Source organism: Melanotaenia boesemani, chromosome 8 (assembly GCF_017639745.1).
Source record: "Melanotaenia boesemani isolate fMelBoe1 chromosome 8, fMelBoe1.pri, whole genome shotgun sequence".
Classification (NCBI taxonomy): Eukaryota; Metazoa; Chordata; class Actinopteri; order Atheriniformes; family Melanotaeniidae; genus Melanotaenia; species Melanotaenia boesemani.
This window is the reverse complement of record NC_055689.1, coordinates 32,391,362-32,401,808: the sequence shown is the minus strand read 5'-3', so window position 1 is coordinate 32,401,808 and position 10,447 is coordinate 32,391,362. Positions and strand designations below refer to the sequence as shown.

At 40.7% G+C, this 10,447-nt stretch overlaps 1 long non-coding RNA gene across 1 annotated transcript; it reads right to left on the bottom strand.

The window, feature by feature from the left end:
- Window positions 1-6,843: 6,843 nt before the first annotated feature.
- On the bottom strand, window positions 6,844-7,323 carry LOC121643831. The gene is made up of 3 exons (XR_006011175.1): window positions 7,252-7,323; window positions 6,996-7,189; window positions 6,844-6,922 (listed from the first exon to the last, which is right to left on the bottom strand). It is a non-coding gene; the product is annotated as an uncharacterized LOC121643831 (long non-coding RNA).
- Between the last annotated feature and the right edge of the window lie 3,124 nt (window positions 7,324-10,447).

Genomic DNA, 10,447 nt, shown 5'->3' with positions numbered 1-10,447 from the left:
TGAGAGCCCCAACTGGATGGACCCAATGGCATCAATCAATGCAAATTCAACCATGACTGCTAGATGCATCTGTAGAAAAGTGTCTAAGGACCTGTGTGGCCTAAAAATACATCACGCAAGACGCAGGATGAGCCTGGCCACGAATCACCCCACAGAGCCCAGTCCATCCAAGCAGAGGAGCCTCTGAATCTCTGCAGGACCGTCCAGTAGAAGTGGTTCAATTAGCCATCAGATAACAACGAGGCAATGTGGTCACAGTTTGACACAGCTCTGCAAAGTGTTCATGCTGCTGGGCCTCAATGGCCCTCTTCTAGTTTGTTAGATTTTGTTTTGGTCTTTAACCATTTTTGCTGATTAAACATCAGTTTTTGGTTCCAGTTTAGGTCTCCAGAAACAGCTTTGTCCACACAATTTGTTCCTCGGTGGCATTAAGGCGCTGACTGTGTCTGATTTTCTCTCAGCTGTTCTGCCACATTGTTCCTGCTGCAGCAGAAGCCGTTAATTATGCCAGCCAGCTCACAGTTTCGATAGCAGTGCTGTGCCGCTCCGCGACATCCCAGCTGTCAGCTTAATCACAGAGTGGGGTCGACGACACCAACCAAGCTGGGATAGCTCTGCCTCATTCCATGCTGCGAAACATGACAGCCACTCATGCTCAACCTCTTCGACTCGTGGTTCCAGAATGAAATTCAGCGCAGAATAAAGTTTTAAGTCCATTTTTGATGGGAGTTCTAAAATAATTGTACAAGTTGGACTTAACTATTTGGATGTTTAATTTGCTGCCATTGCTAATGGAGACAGATGATTGTAGATTCAAATGAAAAGTTAATGATTTTACTGATGGTATTTTTGTAAATTAAAAAAAAATACAGCATCAGATAAACATGTCGGGTTAGTTTGTTGTTGCTATTTGGGTCTTTTTTTTTACTTTACCTTTCAAGTGTGTCTTGTTCTGTCCCCTTCTTCTGACTCAGTAGAGTTTAATTGTATTTCTTTTGAAGCATCTAAGCAGCAGTCATGATAAGAGCTGTTCATATTCTCTATATCTAGACCAGGGGTTCCCAACAAGTCCTCGAGAGCCACTATCCTGTAACATTTAGATGCATCCCGCTTTAAACACACCTGAATCAAATGGTTGAAATCCCTCCTATGCATGTCATGCAGCGCTGCAGAGGCCTGGTAAGCGGCCACTCATTTGATTCAGGTGTGCTTTTACTTTCCCTTTGAAACATAATCCTGGGTTCTGCTGGTGATTTTCTTCATTGGATTTTACCAAATTTTTTTAAATGATCACTGATCACCATCATTTGCAAGGTTATTCAGACCACATTTCTTCCTGGAAGATGATTATTATCCTTCCAGTTTAATAATTCGTTAGTTTTTAACCTACTTAACCTCTGCTTGATGCTAATGCTCTGACAACAGACTAACATCTTTTCCACTGCCACGGGATGTGTCTTTCCACATGGTTGTTTAAGACATGACAAGCTGCTTATTGCTTCAGTTGGGGTTAAATAACTTGCCATGCAGTAATAATCCAATAGGAGGCTCTGACCTATTTGGAGCGGCTGTAGCTCAGGAAGATGAGCAGTCATCTCCTCTATGGTTCGATTTCAGGCTTCCCCAGACTACATGCCAAAGTGTCCTTAGGCAAGACACCGAACCCCACGTTGTGTCTATCGGGAATGAATGTGTGTGGTAGAGCAAAGTATTTAGCATATAACAATAAACTGCTGTATGAGTGTGTGTGAATGGATCAGTGTGATGTGTAGTATAAAATGCCTTGAGTGGTTAAGATAAATAGAAAAGTGCTGTATGATTACAATCCATTTACTTAGTTAAGTCAAGGTGCCAATTTTTTTTTTTTGGGTGAAAGATGGGTCCAAAATGAAAAAGGAGGTCCCAGGAATATCACACGTAAAGTTAAGAATAAAATCAATCTCAACCCAGAATAAAAAACACCACACAAAGGGGACACCACCACCTGGGACACCAGTCCACCACCGTAGGCTCAGTATCTGAAGGTGAATAGAGAACAGGAGGTTAGAAACAAAATAAACTTAGTGAATCAAAAGGTTAATTTACAAGAACTAAAGTACACAATAAAATCAACTAAGTCTACCAAATCAGCTTAAATCTGACTAACTAGAATGACGTTTGGATGTGGCTTTTCGCCACCAACGGCAGGATCTACTGCAACACCAAATCCAAGCGGATATGTTAACTGTGTCTGAGCTACCAAAAGTTCAAAGGTCATCCGAAGCAAAACAGCAGGTTGTCGGCTGCAGTGTGGCTACACCAGTGTATGTAGTCCAGTCTGCAATCCTGGAGACGAAGCAATCAGCGCTAAGCGACAGCGAACTGCAGCATATCAAGCACCCAACAGGTCCAAGGAGAAGTATGCAGCCCACACCAATACCCATGTGTCTCCAGAATAAAATAATGATGATGAGCAGCACTGGATGGACAAAGCGTGGCAAATTAACTGCAGCAGCCGCTGAGAGCCTTGATGCCACCAAACAGGAGGGGAAGTGGAAGACATCAGAGAGCGACGTGACCCAGCCACTGGCAAGCAGGAGAGTCAGCAAGTACGCTCTGCTTACCTTCATTCCCCCGCAGCCATTAGCTGGGAGATGCAAAGAGTCACAAGCCACCAATAACCACAGCATGGCCTGCTACACCTCCACCGTCACCACTTCACGCACACATAATGCACCTTGCATGTGTGTAAACATTTATATATGTATGTATGTGTATATGTATACATGTATATGTTTATAAAAAAAAATAATTTTTTTTTTTTTTTTTTTTTTTTTTTTTTTTTTTTTACCTACTTTCGTATTTTTATAACCCTTCCATCATAATGCACACTGTGCATGTTTGGACGTAGAACAGCAGTTACTGTGGTATATAGTGTGAGGATGGGAAAACAGCTGGACCGGTGACATGTACGGGAGTCAGGTAACGGAAGGGTATATTCATATATAAATCAATATATAATACAACATACATATATAAGTTTTTATTTTATTGTATTTGTGTTTAATTTTTGTATTTTATATTTTCTTAATCTGCTTTTTTCTGTTTTTCTGTAGTTGAGCTGTAGTAACAAACTTCCCCAATGTGGTATTAATAGTTTTATCTTATCTTATCTCATCTTATCTTATCTTAAAGAACACAGGCTAATATTTACTCATTTTGGAATTTTATTTAGTTATTTTTTGGGGGTATCTTAGTTCACAACTCAGATTCTTTGTGAGTGGTGCTGGATGTATAAGTAATGCTTGGTAGGAGCTTCAGCCATTTTTGTCTCTGTGGTTTTTAGGAGCTTGTCTGACCTCTGTGCTGTGTTTGCCACCAGTTGCATGCTACATACATAAAGTCATAGGTCTTGCTTTTTCGAATTCTAGTGATTTCTGCTAAACATGCTTGAGTAAACTGGTTTATAGCAGACAAAACAATTTGCTAAGTGTGTTTTGTTGCAAACAGCTGCCACTCAGAATGGAGTTATGATAGTAAAGTAAGCTGAGAACATCGAGTGCAGCTCTTCTTTTGCAACAAGTCCTGTTTACTTTAGTAAATTGCTGTTGCTGTTCAAAGACAGCTTGCTGTTCTCACAGGGTTTCACTCAGAGGCTGACACACACACACACAAAACACGCAAGCAGAGCCAACATGCCCGCTGACACATCAGAAGTGCCGTCTGAATTTCGAAGGCTCATTAATGGTCCATTTCTGCCTGTGTTGATTTGATGTGTGTCACCCTCCGCTGCGTAGTCACAGCAAATACGACATCCTGTCCTGGAGAGGGTTGAAAATAGCTGCTCATTAACTTGCTTCTCCACACACACACACACACACACACACTCCTGCTCACACACTGACACACACACACAGATAACATAGAAAGGATTTTATGCCTTGTGCATTTTAAGGTTTTTCATTAAATATAAAAACCTAAGATTAAAGACACATATTGTGAATTCGTGCACACACCTAGAAGATTAAACTCAGAATTAAGCAACAGGAAACCATGACTTGGCATTTTAATGGTTCTTTGAGACTGTGTTGTTGGCATTTTAGCAGGTTTGGCAATTATGTAAATTTAATAATTAAAGGCACCTGGAAAAACAGGTGTGCAGACGTCTGTCAGTTTAAATCATTTCTGCTCACAGTGCAACCATTTGTGGCCTGCCATGAGAGCGTTTCTGCTAATAAGAGACTTGCTCTTTGTTATTAGATAAAAGAAAAAATTCCCATATTGCTGTTCATACAAAGCCCAGCTTCTTTAAAAGGTTTTATCAAGCAGTAAAGTTGTCTGGTCCTCTCCTAGAGCATATACTACAGCATTTTCAGGCTATCTTCAAGTGACCTGGTGTGACTAAGTCAACCAAGGGTTTTTTTTCCCCAATTGTGGACATGTGTGCATTAATGTCAAAAGTCTGGAGTCCACAGCAGATGACCAACCACATCATTTATTTCTGAAAATCGACCCTGCTGCAGCTAAAAAAGGAAGGAAACATGACAAAACTATGTAGATGAGAAAATTAATGTACATTGACATCAGTGCCACATTAATAAAGCAGTAGAGGATTGAAAAAGTTTTGATTGTGTATTTTATAAAACATGTGTTCCAGGTAATTTTGAGAACAACTTTGGTTGCTTGGAATCATTTTGGACCTTGTAAACAATGCACATAAACACAAGTTAAGCCAGTCAATGGATTTGTGCTCGCTGAAGGATAGGATAGAGAAAACTAGACACTTGCCTTTAAAATGCATTTATTTCTATGTCATCATCAGAATGACGTTTAAAAACACGTCTCAGCCCACTGGCCTTCGTCGGGAAGTCAAGCTGACTTCTTCTTCTGGCAAACGTGAGGGTGGATGAACACCGCTAACCAGTATGGAGTGTGGATCAGGTTGGTGGGCCAAAAACAAAAACAAAATAAACCTCCATGTGCGCTATATTCTCTGGATCAGACCTGTAGTTAGAAAGCAAACCACGATTTTATAATGAATATCTCCGGCACTATTCTGCAACATATCTGGGAACTGAAGTTGCACTTTATTGCTCTGAATCGCCCTTATTCCTCTTTTACACTTTATGGTTTCATCTTCATTATAAAAAGTACATTTATCTGCGTCATGCGTCATTACATAAAAAATTACTGTTTTGTCCAGTACGTCCCAACCTGGATATTACCGTCAAACTAAGGATGAATTATACCATCAGTAAGTCTTGTAATCTCATCCGCTTCACAGTGAGTCTTGTAATTATTTTCTTACAGCTGATTGACACATCTAACAACTCCTTTTCATCTTTATATCTGACTCCAAATGAAGGATACTCCTTTTTTATTATTGCTGTCAATTTAGTGTGAAGCAGTTTGATCCACATTTCTGTGGGTAAGATGCTTTACAGTAGAGATAAAGTTGAAGGATTAGACAAAAATGTCAGTTTGAAGAGAAAACAATACTAAAAATGTCCCATTTTACAAAGCAACAGTCTTCAAATGGTTTCATGAACATGACAGTGGACGTCAGGGCCCTCCCCAGTCACCAGACCTGAATCCAGCTGGACATCTTAGGAGTATAGTAGTTTGGCCGCGTGTGTGTTCTGCACGGCATAAATGACGTTATGAATCATGTCAACATGAAGGGAGGTTTCCAACATCTTGTAGAAACCACGGCACAAAGGCTGAGCACACTTAGCAAAAGCATGAGAATAAGGTTTGTTTTTGAGTACTCAGCAAGAGAACCTTTAAACAAATGTGCTTCTGCAGCTGGAATCTGGGAAAATGATTTCTTTCTTTGAAAGGTAACGTATTTTGTCAGCTGCAGCGGTCAGAGGGGAAGAAGCTTCACCGTCTTCAGTGTTGGGCGCTGCTCCAGACACGCGGCATGTGACACAGCTTCTGAACACTCAGTTATGTGCATCAGTCTGACAGCATTCAGCCTGATAAGTGCTGCTCCTGGTGAAAGAGAGGACGCCTCAAGAGTCAGCATTAAAGATCACTGTAAGAGATTACATAGTCTTTGTATTTCCATTTATTTTAGTTCATGCAGAAACCAAACCATGAGTTACACTTATTTTTTTTAGAGTGAGATAAAATCAGAGATTACAATCACGTGTGACAGCCAAATGCTGTTTTCCTGTGCTGAACATGATTAGTGTGTTTGAGTCGAACATTTACTGCATTTGGTTGTGAGACCAAACCTGATGGTTGTTTTTAGCATCAACTGATGGTTACCATGTTGATTGTTATGAAATATTTTATTTAATAAGATGCTTATCTCTTCTAAAAAGTACTACACTCTGTAGGAATATCTGTGTATTTTTCATGGATTAGGACGACAGGAGATGAGGAGGTGGGACCCAAATGGAGGAATGTGGTGAACTTAACTGGGGGTTTATTGCAGAACAACAAAGGTTCTGCTCTGAAAAGGGAATCCAACTCAATGGAAGACCAAAACTTAATGATTAACAAAAATGAACAAGACGACTGGTGACAAAGCCTGACAAGTAACTAGAGGCACTGGCGCAACAAGGTAACACACTGAACAAAGAAAAACCTGGAGCATAAATACAGAGGGACTGATTTTTGTACTTTCTCAGCACCTCAGTTAGCTGTTCATCAAGTCTAATAAGGAGACTAGTTCTCCCTCACAGTTTAAAAAAATCCTGGCGGAAATCCTGGCGGAAATCCTGGCGGAAAACCTGGCGTTACGTTAGCATACCGGACACATATTTAGCCTGTTGTTCCATGCGTTATTCAACTACACAATAGCCCAAAAGCAGCCCAATGGACCCAAAAGCAGAGAAGCAGAGAGAAAAGAGGAAGAATTAACAAATCTTTACTTACAGTTTTGTAATTATATATCATCTGCGAGAGGCTTGATCCCGGTTTCAGGGCACTCTTCCTGAGGGAGGACGGGGGATTAATGGATGCAAGAAAAACAGCTCTGGGTTGGGCAGACAAAGTCAGCGGCTTACTGGAATCCAGAGAATAATCTGATGGTGGAGGAACAAGTCCGGAGATGAGCTCCAGCTGTGTTAGCTGAGTTAGGCGGCAGGCAGGGCGAGCAGGCAGGCTGATGAATGAGGCGAGGCTTGGTCGGGGCTGGAAGTCCAGATCTTCTGGTTCTATTCAGTGAACTCCCACTGATTCTTGTAGCAACCAACAAAAACTGGAAAAGACACAAAGAGTCAGATGATAGCTGCTTGGATTCACAAGAGAAGACCTGATTACCACACAATCATGAGAGATAATCCGGAGAAGACTGGAGCTCCTGCTTGTCCTTAAATAGCAGCCTGATGAGCTGCAGGTGGTTCCAATCATAGCTCCAGACTCCACCTGGAGTCTCCCTGGTAACCTGCTCAACCCTACCTGGAACACTCAGTAAACACAAGCAGAGCACAGCATGACAATAAATACAACTTGTAGTCCAGAGCGACTTATATATGTTATTTTGGATTTTTTTGTTTTTGTTTTTTTCTCTTCATGATGCATTTATGACTGATGCAACTTATACTCTGGAGCGACTCATAGTCCATATAATACGATACTCAGTTGCTCATCCTACAAATGCACCTTCCTTACAAATGTGGCTCCATTTAAAAAGGAAATAAAGAGGCTTTCCAACGGTATGAGATGATTGTTACAACAAAGAAATCCACCAAACACTAATTTCCTTGATCTTCAGCCCTAGACCAGGTCTGATCTTTAATTTCCCTTCAGATCAAGCTGAAACTTCTCTAGGTGATCAGACTTAGATGTGAAAGCTACCTTAATCACGATCAGTTAGTCAAGAAAGTGCAATTACCAGATCGTCCTGGATTGGAAGTAATTAAGGAAGCACTTAACATGCATCAGTTATCAGTCTGCAGATGCTCCTCTGGCTTCTTTCATCGATCGCCTCACCCTGAACCTGACGTAAACCCAGCAAGGCATGTATTCGTCTTTTTATCACTTCATCTTTCACAGGCCACATCTGAATCAATCAAAACAGCCAACTGCAGTTGCTTTTCACATAAAACAGAAAACAGGAAATAAATATTTCAGCTGAACACACTCAATATCTGGGCCTCTGAAATCAAGCTCCACATATTACACACCATCACACGAGTACAGTCTCACTCTGGGCCATGAATAGATGCATTTTTTCTCTTGAGAGCTCAAACTTCAATGTCAATGTCAACCTCAATGTCTTTCGCAAGGACAAACTCGCCTGCAGCCGACCCGGACATGTTCCCATCTGATCGTCCCTGCAAATAAAAATGAAAAGAAAAGGCCAGGCTTCTTTGAAAGTTGAACATTTATAATCGAAGCTCCTGAAATCCATGAGAGAGATTCCCAGTTTAGGAACAAAAAAATCTGTCTGATTTACTGGGAGATCAACTGAGGATGTGTGAGTGAGATATTTAACCAAACAGTGACAAAAACAACAAAAAAAAAAAAATCCAACAGAGAAAGAAACAAATTACGACAAATTACCTCATTTAGACATTTAGTGACAACTACAACTACAACTGTGACGAACATCACAAGCATAATTATCAGTTTTAATATCTCTTCTCACAATTTTGACTGTCCTCAACTCAAGAGGGCAATTAGTAAAAACCATAAATGTTTCCTTATTGTTAACACACCAGTATTTTCTGAATATTAACAATGATTATAAGTGATTAACAACAGCAGCCGAAGGGCTAACGAGCTGAGCGCAGCAGATTACGAGCGAGGGGCTGAAGGAATGAGGATGATGGGATGAAGGATGGAGGAGAAAGAGAATCTCTAGATGACTCATCCCCTCCAGCAGCCTCTCAGATAGGATGCCAGCACAGTGGGTGATTTGTAGCAGCGTCAAACATGATCATTCCCAGAGCCGGCTGAGGCCCCTGCCACTCCAATCAGGCTGCAAACATCCTCCGCAGGATTTATAAATCTAAAACCATTTCTGTGTTTCCAAGGCAGATGAGCTTGAATCAAGACTTTGTTTCATATTAAGTGATGACGTTTGACATACTGCTGGGGATTACCAAGGAAATTTGTACAGCTCAGACTTCTAAACTAGCATCCTGCTTACGAAAGATACAGCTAAGATTTGGCAGTGATATAAAATGAGGGCATGTTTTGTGGGAATAATTTTTGTCCTCATCTCAATTGAGGTCTCTGTGTTTTTTGAAGGGAGGATTTAGGGATTTCCTCCCTAATCTCAAGTTTCAAGTCAGAGGTCATGGTCCTCAGTTGGTAAAGGATGAATTGGACCCTCCAGATTGAGAATTAGCTGCAGCCTCAAATGGAGTTTAAGTCATCTCACAAGTCAAATTGAGTGGGAGTTGATAAGCAGATTGGGGAAGGGATGCACATGCTCTTCCAGTCTGTTGTAGTGACTACAAGACTGAAAGGTGAAAAGTGAGGATGTCTCTTCTTAGTTGATACACTTTTAAACCCTCAGCTTTGAACTGTGGGTAGAGACCAAAAGAAGAAGCTTGCAAGTCCAAGTTGAAGTGAGCTTCCTTTGAAGGTGGGTCTGGATTCACCCTTTAGGGGAAAGGTGAGGTGCTCAGTTACCCAGGAGGGGGTTTCTGCTAAACATCTGGTGATGGTGCCTTCATAGCAAAAGAGACACGCTGGAGAAAACTTGGCTGGCTTGGGGACACTTCAGCGTGTCCCTGCAGAGCTGGAGGAGGAGATCAATGAGAGGGAAGTCGGGGAAGCCGGATGGATTTATGCATTTCATTGAGAAGTCTCTTATGGCTTTTAACAAGAATTACAACTCATAAATTCTTTGGGAACTAAGTGTCTTTTAGTTTCTGTTGGGAAAAATTATTTATTTGTATTTGAAAAGCTCTTTGTTTTGTGATATTCTTGACCGACTTACCTGCACTGCTTTTCTTTAAGGTCTGAGGTTGACAGAGTTTACAGAGGGTTTTGATTTTCTTTTATATCAATCATACAAGAAGTTTTTTCAGAAGTTTTCTTTGTCTGTTGGATCTAAAGTTGGTCTCCCTTACATTATGAACAAAAGAAACTTTATTTTTCTGCCAATTATAATGAAAATAATTTGTTGAATTTAGTGGCATCTCTGGCATGGAAAGTTAAGTGGGTCACAACACACTCTACAGCTTTCTTCTGTGATGCATGCATACAGTGCAACCTGCGTTTGATCAGTAAAAATTCAAGAATAGACCACAACCTTTTTTATGCATAGCAATGCAAATAAAGGGTCACCAATAAGGGTCACTCACCAGTGCTGTTAATTTCTTGAACAGAAAAGATACATGTTGATCTTTAATCTGGGTAATTTGCCAATAACCATTTGGTCAAAGTCCAATAATCCATAAATTAATTCATTTTCAATGGACAGCATAGCCAGTAAATTTAACCACTGAATCTGCAGATTCAACGCTGCCCTGTAAGGCGATTTTGCATTTACCACAAGGTC